Below are 15,209 nucleotides of genomic sequence, written 5' to 3'. Positions count from 1 at the left end.
GTATGCCAGCTGGAGGCTTAGGGGCCAGCGCGCGGTGAGCTCTTTCAATGCCGAGCTCCAAGTCTGAAAGGTCACCCAATTCTGCTTTGATGAAATCATCAACAAAACTGTGCATGGAGGTGCCCTTGACATCCTCCGGCACGCCGTATATTCGGATGTTATTCCGCCGGGAGCGACCCTCCAGGTCCGACAGTTTAGCCTGCAATGTTCGTTGGTTTTTGATGAGCTGAATTAAGGAGTCTTTAACTCCAATATCCCACCTCTCTGCCTCCGCCATACTTCTCTCCACTTCTCCGAGTCGCTACGTAGTCTCCCCGATCTGGCCCATAGCCTCTGATATTTTCTGATTAAATTCGGTAGACAGTTCGTCCAATTGCACCTTCATATCATGTCTAAAACTTACTCGAAATTCGGATAGCTCTTTTCTCATGTCCGATTTCAGGTCAGACACAGCTTCATATACAACTTTACGAATGGAGTCCAGCATTACCATCGCGTTCCCTTCGTCACCAGTGTCGCCATTTTCCCCTGATAGATATTCTGCCTCGACTTCTTTTTCTGTTTCTCGCTCTGTGACGCTTCTTAACCCCGACCTCGTTTTTCTGTTTTTGTCCCCACTCATTTTCCTTTCAGTTTAAATTCAGTTTAAAGATCAAAGTTCCTTGAATTTCGGGGGTTTCATTGGCCAATACCGGAGCTGTAACTTATGCTGCCATACGGTTTCTCGAGCCACCGGAAGTCCCCGATAAATACTCTTGTATTGTTCAACATGAAGCCTATTTAATTTCGTTTGCCAGGACATGTAGTTACTCAGATATTCACATCTCAAATGATGTCAATTTTTTGGGACACCCTGTATAATTTTTTTTTTACAAAATGCACTCAGAAAACAGGATTGCACGCAATCTGTTAAGTTGCTATTATGCATATTATTTTATGCATTCTCATTTAATTTGAGCTCCCAGTCTGAAATTTAGCCATCAACATTCACCTAGTGCTGATGTGACTGTGATAAGCACAGCAATACAAGACAAGCAGAGCAGCAAAAATAAGCATAAATATTTATTTTTAAAAGCATTTTATTTCTGAAGTTCTACATCGTCCAGTAAGTTAAAGTGTTCTTCATCATTCAGGGAGAACTTGTGTCTATAGTGCTGGTTCCACAGTGTTTTTGCCCATATATACCGCAAAAGTGAGCTGCTTTCAGTCATTCAGTGCAGTTTTCTTCCCGTAACAGCTTCCCTTCCTCTGCCCCTCAGCCAGCGCCTCTCCGCTGCTGTAATGTTATTTCCTGAGGACATAAAAAATCCCTGAGTATTGAATCAAATCAATAATTATTTACATATACATACAAAAAGCGCTACTAAACAGTGAACTGCCAATATTTTAAACTGGACTGGTCTCATTTTGAAGAATTACACAGTTAGCCCATTAGGTAAGCTAAGTAATGTTAGCTTCACCTAACGAGTTACAAACGCAGCCTGTCATGTCACGTTAGACAAGCAAACCGCCTAAATTTTACCACAGGAACAATTTCTAGAGATCTACAAACACAAATATGTTAAATACTTTACACAAATACAACAATCAGTCGAAACAGTAAAGACAGAAGTGAAGAAATAACTTACATTTGTAAACTCCTCGGTCAGCAAAAACCTTCATCCACCATGTTTATCAAACTGAATCGATGGAACTCTTGGCCAGTGAACAGTATTGTGGGATTACCTTTGCTGAGAAGGATAAATGCCATGCTGCCTTCAGATTTGGTCATATTAAGGCACCTTACAAGGAAGCTGCCTTATGCTGCCATCGGAATGAGACAGGCTTTGTCTCGGGAGCGCTGAAATGCTGCCTTAAAATGCTGCCTACTTAGACAGCTGCCTCCCGATTGGAATGCACCACTTACCTCAATTTAGGAGTCAGCTCCATCTCCTCATTATTCACCACCATCACTGTAACATTTTATCAACATTAACACATGGCGCTAATATGGCTTTTAAAACACTTATAGAAAAAACCTCACAAGTCAAAGCACCGTTTTCAGTGTTGATAAATGTAACATTATCATGCCAGTTAGAGTGAACTGTGCAGCCTGTCACTGCATAAAGCAATAGAAACAGGCGGTTAAAACAGAAGTTAAGACAGCTCTGAGGTTGAAGTTAGGACAGAAGTTAGGAAATTTTGTCTGGTTAGGATGTTTCTGAAATACTGTTTTCTGGAGTTAGGATAAGATTCTCCTATTATGAAACTATTATGAACTATATGAGCTGTTGATCTTTAAAAGCTTCTGTCATAAATTGAGTTCTAACTGAAGTCATGGTGACTAAGTAGATAAGATAAGATTTCAAACTTAAGAAGTTTCAGTAATATGGCCCCAGTACTTGGGATGAGTGACCTCTGGAGGCAAGGAGGGGAATCCGTAGGCATAGACGTTACTGACTTTGTTACTGGCAGAAACAAAGTTAGACTTTGAATGTAGATTAGTGAAATCTGTTGGTGAAAGCATCTGACATCCAGATTTACAACAGTTCATATTAAAGTAAACATTTATTATTACGTGGGGGGACCATGTGGGCCCACCACCCGCAAGGTCCAGCATGGGGGGAGCGGTGCAGTGCCATACAGGCAGTGGGAGATTGCAGGGGGGCCCTTGGTGGCCTAGGCCCCTGCGGCAGAAACTGGCTCTTGGTACGTGGAATTTAACCTCACTATGGGGGAATGAGCTGGAGCTTGTGTGGGAGGTTGAGAGGTACCAACTAGATATAGTTGGGCTCACCTCCACCCACAGTGTTGGCTCTGGAACCAAACTCCTGGATAGGGGTTTGTCCCTCTCCTACTCCGGGGTTGCACAAGGTGAGAGGCGCTGGGTGGGGATACTCATGAGTCCCCGGCTGGCGGCAGTGCAGTTGGACTTTGCCTCAATGCGAATTAAAATCGCAGAGAGGAAAACTCTGACTGTTGTGTGTGCTTATGCACCAAAAACAGGTCGGAGTATTCGCCCTTCTTGGAGCAAGTGGGCGGGGTTCTGGAAAGGGTCCCGCCTACAGACTCCGTAGTCTTACTAAGAGACTTAAATTGCTCATGTTGGCAATGACTGGGAGACCTGGAGAGGCATGATTGGGAAGAATGGCCTGCCTGATCTAAACCCGAATGGTGAATTGTTATTGGACTTCTGTGCCAGGCATGGATTGTCCATAATGAACACCAAGTTCAAACACAAGGATGTTCATAAGTGTACATGGTACCAGAGCTCCTTGGGTCAAAGGTCAATGATCGACTTTGTTGTTGTTTCATCTGACTTGGGACCATATGTTCTGGACACTCAGGTGAAGAGAAGTGCTGAGCTGTCAACCGATCACCATCTGGTTGTGAGTTGGATCAGATGGCAGGGAAGACTGAGGGTTAGACAAGGTAGGCCCAAGCGAATAGTGAGGGTGTGTTGGGAAGGACTGTTGGAGGCCCCTGTTTGAAATGATTTTAACTCCCACCTCCGGGAGAGCTTTTCTCATGTCCCGGAGGAGGTAGGGGACTGAATGGACCCTGTTCAAAACCTCCATTGTGGAAGCTGCCAGGCGTAGCTGTGGCCAAAATCTTGTTGGTGCCTGTCAGGGCGGTAACCCAAGAACCCCCTGGTGGACACCAATGGTGAGGGAGGCCGTCAAACTGAAGAAAGAGGCCTTTAGGGACTGGATGGCCCGAAGGACTCCCGATTCAGCAGATAGGTACCGACAGGCAAAAAAGGTGGCAGCTGCAACGGTGGCAGAAGCAAAATCCAGGGTGTGGGAGATTGGTGAAGCCATGGAAAAAGACTTTCGGTCGGCCTCGAGGAGGTTCTGGACAACTGTCCGGCGACTCAGGAGCGGTCGGGGTGGCTGCGCCCAAGCTGTATTCGGCAGGGGTGGAGAAACTCTGACTTCAAATGAGGATATTGTTGGTCGGTGGAAAGAGCACTTTGAGGAACTCCTTAATCCGCGAGGGAGGCATGTCTCCCAGAAATGGAGCTTGACTCTGGCGTGTCAAGCTCCATTTCCCTCGTGGAGGTCACTGAGGTAGTTGGCAAGCTCTTCAGTGGCAAGGCACCAGGGGTGGATGAGATTCGTTCGGAGATGCTTAAGGCTCTGGATATTGTGGGGCTGTCGTGGCTGACGCCTCTGCAATAGTGCATGGACCTCGGGAACAGTACCCTTGGACTGGCAGACCGGGGTGGTGGTCCCTATTTTCAAGAAAGGGGACCAGAGGGTGTGTGCCAACTATCGGGGTATCACACTGCTCAGCCTCCCTGGGATAGTCTATGCCAAGGTGCTGGAAAGGAGACGTCGACCGATAGTTGAACCTCAGATTGAGGAGGAACAATGCGGATTCCGTCCTGGCCGTGGAACAATGGACCAGCTTTTCACCCTCTCACGGATTGTTGAGGGGGCATGGGAGTTTGCCAACCCAGTCTACATGTGTTTTGTGGATTTGGAGAAGGCTTACGACCGTGTTCCCCGAGATATCTTGTGGGAGGTCCTCCGGGAATATGGGGTGCCGGGGTTACTACTCTGGGCCATTCAATCTCTGTACGCCCGGAGTGAGAGCTGTGTTCGTATACTCGACATTAAGTCGGACTCTTTCAGTGTTAGCGTTGGACTCCGCCAGGGTTGTGCTGTCTCCACGATATTCATGGACAGGGTGTCAAGGCGTAGCCGGGGTCAGGAGGGCATTATGTGTGGAGGCCGGAGGGTGGCGTCTCTGCTATTTGCAGATGATGTTGTTCTTTTGGCTGGATCACATGGATGCCTCCAGCGCGCACTGGAGCGGTTGGTATGCGGATCAGCACCTCCAAGTCTGAGTCCATGGTCTTAGCCTGGAAAAGGATGGCATGCCCACTCCAGGTAAGGGGAAAGGACCTGCCCCAGGTGGAGGAGTTTAAGTATCTCTCGGTCTTGTTCACGAGTGATGGGAAGAGAGGTCGTGAGATCGAGCTCAGGCTGGGACAGGCAGCAGCAGTAATGCGGTCGCTGTACCGGACTGTAGTGGTGAAGAGGGAGCTGAGCCATAAGGCGAAGCTCTCTATTTACCGATCGGTCTACATCCTGACCCTCACCTATGGTCATGAGATGTGGGTAATGACCGAAAGAATGAGATTGCGAATACAAGCGGTGGAAATGAGCTTTCTTCGCAGGGTGGCGGGCTACCCTCTACTTGATAGGGTGAGGAGCTCGGCCATCCGGGAGGAGCTCGGAGTAGAGCCGCTACTCCTCCGCATTGAGAGGAGCCAGCTGAGGTGGTTCGGGCATCTGATCCAGATGCCCCCTGGACGCCTCCCGGTGGGGGTGTACCAGGCACGGCCTACCGAATAAGACCCCGGGGTCGTCCTAGGACCCGCTGGAGGGATTATATCTCCAAGTTGGCCTGGGAGTGGCTTGGGGTCCCCGGGAATGAGCAAGAGGAAGTTGCGGGGGACAGGGTCATCTGGGATTCTCTGCTCTCCCAACTGCTACCGCGACCCTATCTGGACTAAGTGGTTAACGATGATGATGATTTATTATTACTTTTCTAAAAGTATACTGTGGCCTGAACACAGTCATTTAAAAGCGTTAAATAAAACATGAGAGCAATCCTGCATAATAACTCAAACCTTTCATATCTTTTGATTATTGTTTATATGAGAGAAGTGAAACAGTTATTTTGGAGCTTGTGCTTTACAGAGAGAAGCGCATTGTTGTGCAGATTTTCAAGTTTTGAATGAAACCAGAGTGTTTTGTTGAGCAAATCCAAAGGTGTTTATCTGCGCACTTCGTGCTGACAAGTGCGTTCAAGTTCATTAGTTGCGCGCTCAGAGCACTGCTGCCCTCTCAAACCGGAACATTCCTCTCTCAAACAGGATCTTCTCTCAAACATTTTGGCACAAAACTAACTCCATACCTATAGTATGTTGCATGTTTTGAGTAGTCAAAGAATGAATCCAATAAATAAAACAAAAATATTTCAAGGTTAGAGTGTTTAAGGATATTCTTGCTCATTCCAAATGAGGATAATTTCCTCAAATCCAGACGCTTTTGTCTCCACTGGATCACCATGAACGAATGTCTTTATCTGGTTTCCACTGCCATCTTTGTTTTTGCTGCATTGCAGATATTGCAATAAGAACTGTCACACCACTCAATAAACTGTAGAATCTATAAGCAACCATGTCACCAACACACAAAATGATTGGCAGATTCCCATAATTATCTGTGTATAAAATAAATCAGGAGGGTGAAAGAACACATCCTTGTAATGAGTGTGCAGTACATATTGTGCATACAAATTGTGGATATAAACAATAACTTTATTTGAAGACGAAAATTCACTCAGGTCTGTCCTAGTTAAACCATAGTGCAACTTGCCAGGCAGTCAAACATTCAGCAAGCAATGATTACAATATGAAATTAAGTAATAACCTTTTTTTCCATTTTAAACAAAAATATTTTGGTCTGTGAAACAGGCCATGTGAGCCAAGCTGTTTAGTATTAAAAATTAATATCAAATGCTGCATAAGATTTGTATTACTAATAATAGCCCTTGACACACAGGTTATTGGAGTAATTCTAGGCTGCCTGGAGCTTCCACATATTTTTGCCAGAATGCTGTTTCTGGAGTTTAGTATTTTGGGCAGATGAGTGTCCATCAGACAAGGTTTGTAAACTGCACACTCTAGACCCTGTAGACTAGGAGCACATTGTATAATTTAGGAGAATAAAAAGGTACCATACTGTAAGTAATGTGTCAGTCACATTTCCATTTCTCAGTTCAAAGGAGCACTTTTCAACTGTCCTCACCATACACTTTGAAAGAGTTTTTTGCTGATGGACAGCTTGACAGAACCAAACTTAAGCGATTCTCTCCAGTGGGAATTGTTATTGTTTGTAATTACTGCAGTGCGTGTGACCATGTCACCATATGTGACGTTTACAGATCCATCTGTTTCAGTGCTGTAGTCTCTATGTAAACCTTTGGCTCAGAGGTTGAAAACCTTTAGTGTGGATAGACCTTTTTCAGCAGGACAGCAATTGGACAGTATACTTTGATTTGTTTCACAAATGCAGGCACAGCATTTTTTTGCATTATTCTGATGCTCTTTCAGGACCCGGAGCAAACTTGTTTTAAGGCATTTTCATTTATAAAATCTTCTACTGCCTTCTTTAGCCTCTTATGCTCGTGGGTATATTTTGGTTTTTCCATCTGAATTTACATGACCAAATCGTAAGGCAAATTGTTCAGTAACTGCATGAAATAGATGTACATTTTTATTTTATTTATTTATTTATTGTAAAAGTTTCCCTCAAGTTAACAGAAAATGTGTTTTATGATCATACACATGTTGCTATATGCTTACAATTTACTGCTGAAAGCCAAAAATCTTGGATGCTCTTTGTATTATTTTATAAAAATAATTTTACAGAGCAGATCACTGAAAAGACACCATCTGTTTATAGTTTATAGCCCAGATTTGTGGAAAAATGGGTCAACTTTCGGTAGACAAAAAAAATTGTTCAGCTTCCTTTATTATAAAGTTTAAAAATTACATTACCCATCTATTTGACTGGAAAGAAGACAGTTACTGCTCTCATACGACACCCACTTCTTGAATGTAGCTTATAAAATATGAAAGTTATGAAGAATATGATGAAGTGCGTTTTGGAACCACCAATTTAAAAGGTTAGTCCTTTTCTGGCAGGGTGGTAGTTGTTTAGCACTGTGTGTTGGGGTTGAAAAGAGTATGTCACTACATCAGGGATGGTCATCAGAGAATTCAGCCGCCGTTTAGAGTATTTGGATGCGAGGTACTGGAGAAGAGGAGGATCCTCTCCTCTGTATTATTGGTCTTCTTTAGGTCTTGACAAAGTTGGGCCTCAAAGTGGTACTGTTGCCTGTGCCTGATTCCTCGAAGTCCAAACAGTATTTAACTGCAATGTCCATTCATTGCTGCCTTGCAGGTTCTGATGGCTCGTACTGCTTTCATTTTCCCACCTCACTCCACTCCTGGCATAGTATGTGCTAAACATGTCAATTATGCCTTGATAGGAATCTGAAACATATTCTCAGGGAAGAGACTGCACAGAAAACTTGTGATGCAGTTTGGGTGAGGACACTATTGTGTATCTGTGAAAGAATTCAAAGGCATTCATATTTATGATTTGTACACAGTGAAACAGAACATTCGGTTGTTTACAGATCACTTCATCAGTTTCTATAGTTCTTTGAGGACTTGAGGGCATATTTTGTAAAGCTTGTATAGAATACCATTAGGCCCAGGGTCAGAGCTTGACCCTGCTCTTCTTATCACATTCCTGGATCTGAGATCTGCTTCCTCACATGGTCCTCAAGTTCTTCTTTCGCCATGACAAATGTGGCATTCCTTTTCTTCTCTAGCGAGCTTCTGGACATCTAAAAAGGGTCTTTTAGGAATTTTGAACACTGACTCTCTCTCTCGCTTTTCTCTCCTCTTTCTGATGCTTTCAGCCCTTCTGAGTGGTTTTAGGCAGCTCTTGACCTGATTCCATAAGGCTTTCAGACCTTCCCTTTCATATTTCTTTGCCTTTTTCCAGGCTTTGCATAGTGCCATTTTCCCTTCTACTCTTGGCTGTGGGCATGCATTCATTCCTTCTTCAAACCTCTGATCTTTTGTTTCCTGCCAGGATCTTCCTCTTTCTTTCTATCCTTGCTTGCTGGGGTTCTTTCTACTGCTTGGAAGTTCACCAGAGAGTTGGTGTCAGTGGGTTCTGGTGAAATATGACCATCTCCAACAGTGGGCTCAATCGCCCTGTGGTTCTCAATCTGGGTCTTCTTGTCTTATCTGCCTGGGCACTGCAAGGTTTCTTTTGGTCATCTCGATGACACTTCTTCCCTTGGTGTGCCTTCAAACCTTTTAGGGTCGTTTTCTTTGTCCAATCACAAATGCAAGACCTGAGGATTTTCTCATTTTCCATTGCTGTAGCATTTATTACTGTGAAAGCTGTCCTGGTTGGTCGTTCTTCCATCCCACCTCTCCGAGGACCACAGGGCTGTCTTTTCTTTTCTGTGCTTGTAGTTACATTGAGTTTGCCAGACACTAGGCCTGTAGTAACTGGCATAACCACTCAAGTTGTGGACTTTGGTGCTGCCAGTCAGACTTTTCTGACTTTGTCTTTCCTGGACTCAAACTGCTCTATTCTCTGTTGTCACTGGTTTTTCAGGAAACATAGAGTCTTCAGCTGGGAGCCATCCTTCAATAATGTTTTGCCTTCGCTGATGTTTTGTCTCCCTGCTGCTCTCTGCAGTTGGATTTAAATAGTCAAGTGCTTTCACTATGTGGCTTGTCGGTTCCCCTAGTTCTTGTCTCTTCATTGCAGCCGGAGCCAAACACTTCCCTTTTCCTGCTTCTTCCAAAAGATCTTTTAGCACCTTTTTGACTTTCGGTGATGTGAAGCCAATGTCTCTCAAGAAGCACTTAGTTGACAAACTCATAATAATCCTTCTGATTATTATTGCTCTTTTACAGTTAAAAATATTGCGTAGTTCAAATAAATGCACATATCAAAAATATACTAAGGAACTACATGTATTGTTCTCCCTACCCACTGTATGCTTTTACTAACTCAATTAGTTTCGCTAAAGCAGATGAATGTATTCCCTTATTCCTTTGTAATTGCTAAAACAAAAAGAGAATAATGTGTTTATATGTTTTAGACTGTGGAGTAATTAACTTTTAATAAAAAAAAATCACTCAAATTTGTGTAGATGCTTTAATTAAACCAAAGTGCAACTTGCAAGGCAGTCAGACATTCAGCAAGCAAGGGTTAAAATGTGAAATCAAGAAGTTGGGATATTTTGTAAAATGCAATAAAAACAACAATCTGTGATTTGTTACTTCTCTTGAACCTTTATTTAAGTGACAGAAGAACAAAGAAAATATTTACAATGTTTTTACTGACTAAATTGTTTTTGTAAATATAAACACATTCCAAAAAAGCTGGGACGGGGCATGTTTACCACTGTTTTACATCATCTTTCCTTTTAATAATAGTTTTTAATTGTATGGGAACTGAGGATACTAATTGTTAAAGTTTCACAAGTGAACATTTTGCCCATTCTTGCTTGACACAAAACTTCAACTTATCAGTGGTGGTTGTCATTGTCTGATTCTCCTCTTCATGATGTGCCATATATATTAATAGGAGACAGGTCTGGACAGCAGCCTGGCCAGTCAAGCACACACACTCTGTGTCTACAAAGCCACGCTGTTGTAGCACATGCAGAATGAGGATCGTTTTGATGGCAGCATATATGTCTCTAAAATCCTGATATAATCCTCCACGTCAATGGCGCCTTCACACATACGCAGGTCACCCATGCCATGGGCACTGTTGCATCCCCAAAGCATGACAGATATTTGCTTTAGCACTTTTTGCTGATAAAAGGCTGTATGTTCTCTCTCAATGTCCACTTTTTTCAAAAACAAGCCAAAATGTTTACTCATCTGAGCACAGCACACCCTTGCCCTACACATATTGAGATTTCTCTAGATTCCCTGAATCTTTTCACAGTATTATGTCCTACATATGGTGAAAGATCTTAATTCTTTGCAATCTTGCAATGATGTTCTTTTTGAAGTGTTTGACAATTCTCTCACAAAGTTTGGCACAGAGTGGGGAGCCATGACCCATCCTTGCTTTCGAAGACTGAGCCTTTGATGGATACTCTTTTAATACCCAGTCGTGATACCCTCATCTCTTACAAATTCATCTGTATATTATGGAATGTTTCAGAATGTTATAACTTTATTTTTTTATAAATGTTTCACTCTTATGTTGCTTCAGTCCCAACTTTTTTGAGTGTGTTGCAGGCATCAATTTTAAAGTTTGTTTAGATTTACAAAATAAAACCAAATTGGTCAGCCAAATATTAAAAGTAATTTCTTAACTTTTATCAGTTAAATAAAGGTTTGAGAAAATTAAGAAATCACAGCTGTTTATTTTTATTGCATTTTTCATAATATCACAACTTTTCCAAAAATGGGGTTTATTTTTTTTTTTTTTGATCTGTGAACAAGCTATATGAGAGAAGCTGTTTAGTATCATAGCTCCATCATAAGATTTGTATTACTAATAAAATCCCTTGAAATAGAGGTTATTGGAATAAATCAGGGCCTCCTTGAGCTTCCACATATCTTTAGCCAGAATGCATGTGACTGTGTCACCATAAGTGACTTCTACAGAGCCATGTGTTTCTGTACAGCGGACTCCATATAAACCTATGGCTCATAATTTGAAAAGCTTCAGTATGGCCAGCTCTTTTTTCAACAGGACAGCAATTGGTTATACTTTGACTTCTTTCACAAATGCAGACACAGCGATCTATTGCATTATTCGCATGTCCTTTCCTACAAGACCTAGAGCAAACTTTTTAAGGCATTTTTATGAACATAATTTCTACTGCCTTCTTCAGTCCCTTTCTGTGATGGTGGTTGTTGTTCAGGACTGAGTGTAAGGGTTGAAGAGAGTATGTCACTACATCTGGGATGGTCTTTACGGAATCCAGCCACTGTTTTAGAGCATTTGGATGCAAGATTGTGGAGAAAAGCAAATCCTTACCGTAGATGTTCCTTCCGACAGTCTCTGTGTGTCACTCATTAAACATTGAGCTGAATTTTTTATTTGTTATCATGGTCTTCTTTAGAGCTGGACTCGGCACTCAAAGTGGCATGTGTATAATGTTGTATGTACCTGATGCTTCCACGTCTAAACAGTCTTTGACTGCTGTGTCCATTCATTGCTGTCTTGCAAGCTCTGGTGGTTATTACTGCTTTCATCTTCCCATCTAACTCCACTCTTGTAGTGTAGTGTGTGCCAAATATGATGATTATTCTTTGATAGGAGTCTGAATCATATTTTCGAGGAAAAGACAACAGAGCCTGAAGAAACTTTTGATTCTTCACACAGTGGGCATGAAGACATTATTTTGTGGTTGTGAAGGAATGTTTGAGTCACTTATATTTCTGTTTTGCACAAAGTGGAACGTCCTACGTTACTATTTATCTATTGAACCATTTAAAATGGTTTCAGAGCAGGATGACTCATGTGTAAAAGCTGCAGTTGATAAAATGCTTGTTGAAACTGAAATAGTCCTCCTTTGACTTATTCATAATGAATTGTGCTTCACATGAATTAGTTCCTCCTAATGAACCCCAACTCTTAAACATCACATCAAGTCCAATTTTCCAGTAGTTTGAGATTGACAAAGTAGAACTATTCAAAAGAGCTTTACTCACTTTAGCAAACACTTCTGAAGTGTTCCTCAGAATACCACAGCAACAGCTGTCTTCTGGTTTGCATTGTTCAAGTATGCGTTCATAGGCATTTTGCAGCTGCCGTTCCCAGTGTCCTACTTTTCTTTGTCGATGATATAAGACACTTTATGCTCCATCTTCACAACTTCAAAGCCCTCTCCACCAAAGTTGTACGTGGGAAAGAAGTCAGCATTTTTCTAATATTTCTTTACCTTTCTGCAGCCTTTGTCATGGTCAACCACAAGATCCTCTTGTCTGCCCTCACCAGTCTTGCAATCGCTGGCTCTGTATTGAGTGGTTTTGAGTTCTGGACGAGTGCTTTTATAAGGTAACATGGAAAGCAACCACATCTGCTCTATATAGGCTCTCCACTGGCTCCACAAGTGTCTGTCATGTATGTGGGTGATTTTCTGTAGCAGGCTTGAACACAAAGGTATCTGACACCAGTGAAGACTGAGAGCTCTCTCAATGGTTTAACTTGTCCTTATCCAAATCTCATTCCTTTGTTGCTTTTGAGCGGTATTCTTCAGGAATGTATACCAAAACTGTTCGACTATTACTCATCCACTTGGACAACTGGAATCCTCCCTTTAAACAAGCATCAGTGAGATTTCTTACCATTTGAACTGCCTCAGGTTTTGAGGACACAGACATCAAACAATCGTCCACATAAAAGTTTTGGCATATAGTATTACAAACAGAAACACTGAGTTCAGCCTTATAGTCCTCTGTAATTCGCCTTAAGGCATAATTGGCACAGCTTGGCAAAGACACTGCTCGGAAGAGACGACCTTCATCCTGTATTCTACAAGTTCTTGTGCCACATCTCCATCTGGCCACCAGAGGAAGCACAAAAGGTCTGTATGTTTCTGGGACAGTTGCACCTGGTGTAACATGGCTTGTACATCAGCCATCAAGGCCACTGACTCTTGTCTAAATCTAGTAAGAACACCAAAGAGATTATTGGTAAGATCAGGACCTTGTAGCAGCTGGATGTTCAAAGACTTTCCTTTAAATACTGCACCACGGTCAAACACTACCCACAGGGTTCTCTTCTTTGGATGATACACTCCATTATGTAGAGTGTACCACACCTTACCCTCTGCACAATTCAGCTGCTCATATGGTACCATTTTAGCATATCCTTTAGCAAAGAGGTTGGTGAGGCATGACGTAAACTCTGTCTGATACTTTTTGTTCCTTATGAACTTTCTTTTCAGACCTACAGCACACTGTACAGCAATGTCACGATTACTTGGCATGATCACATCATCAAGCCTAAAGGGTGGGTCAGTGCAATAATGCCCCTCAATCATTTCAGTTGAAGACTTCATTATTTCCATGAATTCTTCTCTGGACATTCCCAAACTCTCATCTGAGGGCCTTTCATTAAAATCTTGATTATACTGCGCAATCAGCACATCTTCTAGCTTGGCAACAGATTGGCAGTGACTACAGGACAGCCAATGTTGCTCTCATCACTTTTGCCTCCTCTTAAAGGACCATTTACAACCCACCCCAATAGAGTCTTAATGGCATAGGGTCCATTGCTGTGACTGTTGATGACCTCCCATGGTTCTAACAAACTAGAGGCATTGCTGCCTATCAGCAATTCCACTTCGGCCTCAAGGCTGGGGATCTTAATGTCTTTCAAATAAGTCAATTTTCTCAGATCATCTTGAGTGAGGATGTTACCTTTATCCACAGGCATGCTCGTCTGAGTAAAGACCTCGGGTAACGCCCAAAACACACTCTCATTCAGGCTACACACCTCTAGCCCTTTCAAGACAAAAGTGCTAACTGATGTACTCACATGTCCCGGCTTTAAACAACCAAAACAAATTCCATTCTTTCTAAGATGATCAGTTCTTTCACTATGAGACATCTTCTGGAGCTGTGAACATATTTCTTTTGGCTGCCCTGTAGTAAACTGTTTCAGATAATACAGTCAATCTTGAGGGTTTGTTGTCTCATTTTCAATCCCTTGTTCAAATGGTTTGATTAAGGATCCATATTGCAGTTCGTCACCATCAAACCCCGGTATGGCTCTAGGGGGAAGAGAAGCTGCTTGTTGCTGTTGCAGCATTTGGGCTGTTTCTTGGGTTTTTTGTTGCAAAATATTTCTGGGGCAGTCATGGGCTGGAGGTTAGGGAACCAGCCCTGTGACTGGAAGGTCGCTGGTTTGATCACCTGAATGGACAGTACATGACTGAGGTGTCCTTGAGCAAGACACCAAACCCCCAACTGCTCCCCGGGCACCGTGGTTAGGGCTTGCCACCGCTCTGAGCAAGTGTGCTCACTGCCCCTAGTGTGTGTGTTCACTAGTGTGTATGTGGTGTTTCACTGCACGGATGGATTAGATTGTGGAGGTGAAATTTCCCCCAATTTGTGGATTTTTGCATTTTCAGCAGCATTTGTGGTACTAGCAGCAGCGGAATACATATTTAAAACATTCTCAGTAACTTTTGTCTACATTCATGGTAAATTCACAGTGTATCGCAGCAGGCACTGCAACTCTGGCAAAAACAACAATGTTCGACCCAGAACAGCGACTTCGTTATAAAATTCAAGTATCCAATAAAAGCTTTCAAAAGCACTTAAAAGCTGTATATGTGCTAACAGAATTCCAAGCGTGCTTTACTTCAAGCTGATGAAGCAATGATTCCAACTTCTCCAAATAGCTACAAAGCCTCTAGGCCAAGACACCAGCGCCAAAGCAGCTGCACACTCTTCCAGTTTAATAATGTCTTAATTTTTCTCGTTCACAAAAGCTCAAGCAAGACTGAATCAGGAAACCAACCCTCCAGTTTCGTCTTCTTACCACGTTTTCTGAAGGAGTTGCAGCACAGCACAGCGCTAGTGTTTTTACTTATCTTGTGATTTTCTTTCAGCCCTTGTCTTTGCAAGTGTGTTTAGC

General features: G+C 42.7%; 1 pseudogene; it reads right to left on the bottom strand.

Moving 5' to 3' along the window:
* Positions 1 to 9,638: 9,638 nt before the first annotated feature.
* LOC118804861 lies at positions 9,639 to 14,428 on the bottom strand (annotated as a pseudogene).
* Between the last annotated feature and the right edge of the window lie 781 nt (positions 14,429 to 15,209).

This window comes from Colossoma macropomum, unplaced genomic scaffold, assembly GCF_904425465.1.
Source record: "Colossoma macropomum unplaced genomic scaffold, Colossoma_macropomum, whole genome shotgun sequence".
Classification (NCBI taxonomy): domain Eukaryota; kingdom Metazoa; phylum Chordata; class Actinopteri; order Characiformes; family Serrasalmidae; genus Colossoma; species Colossoma macropomum.
The sequence above is the reverse complement of the archived record's forward strand: the minus strand, read 5'-3'. Positions and strand labels throughout refer to the sequence as shown.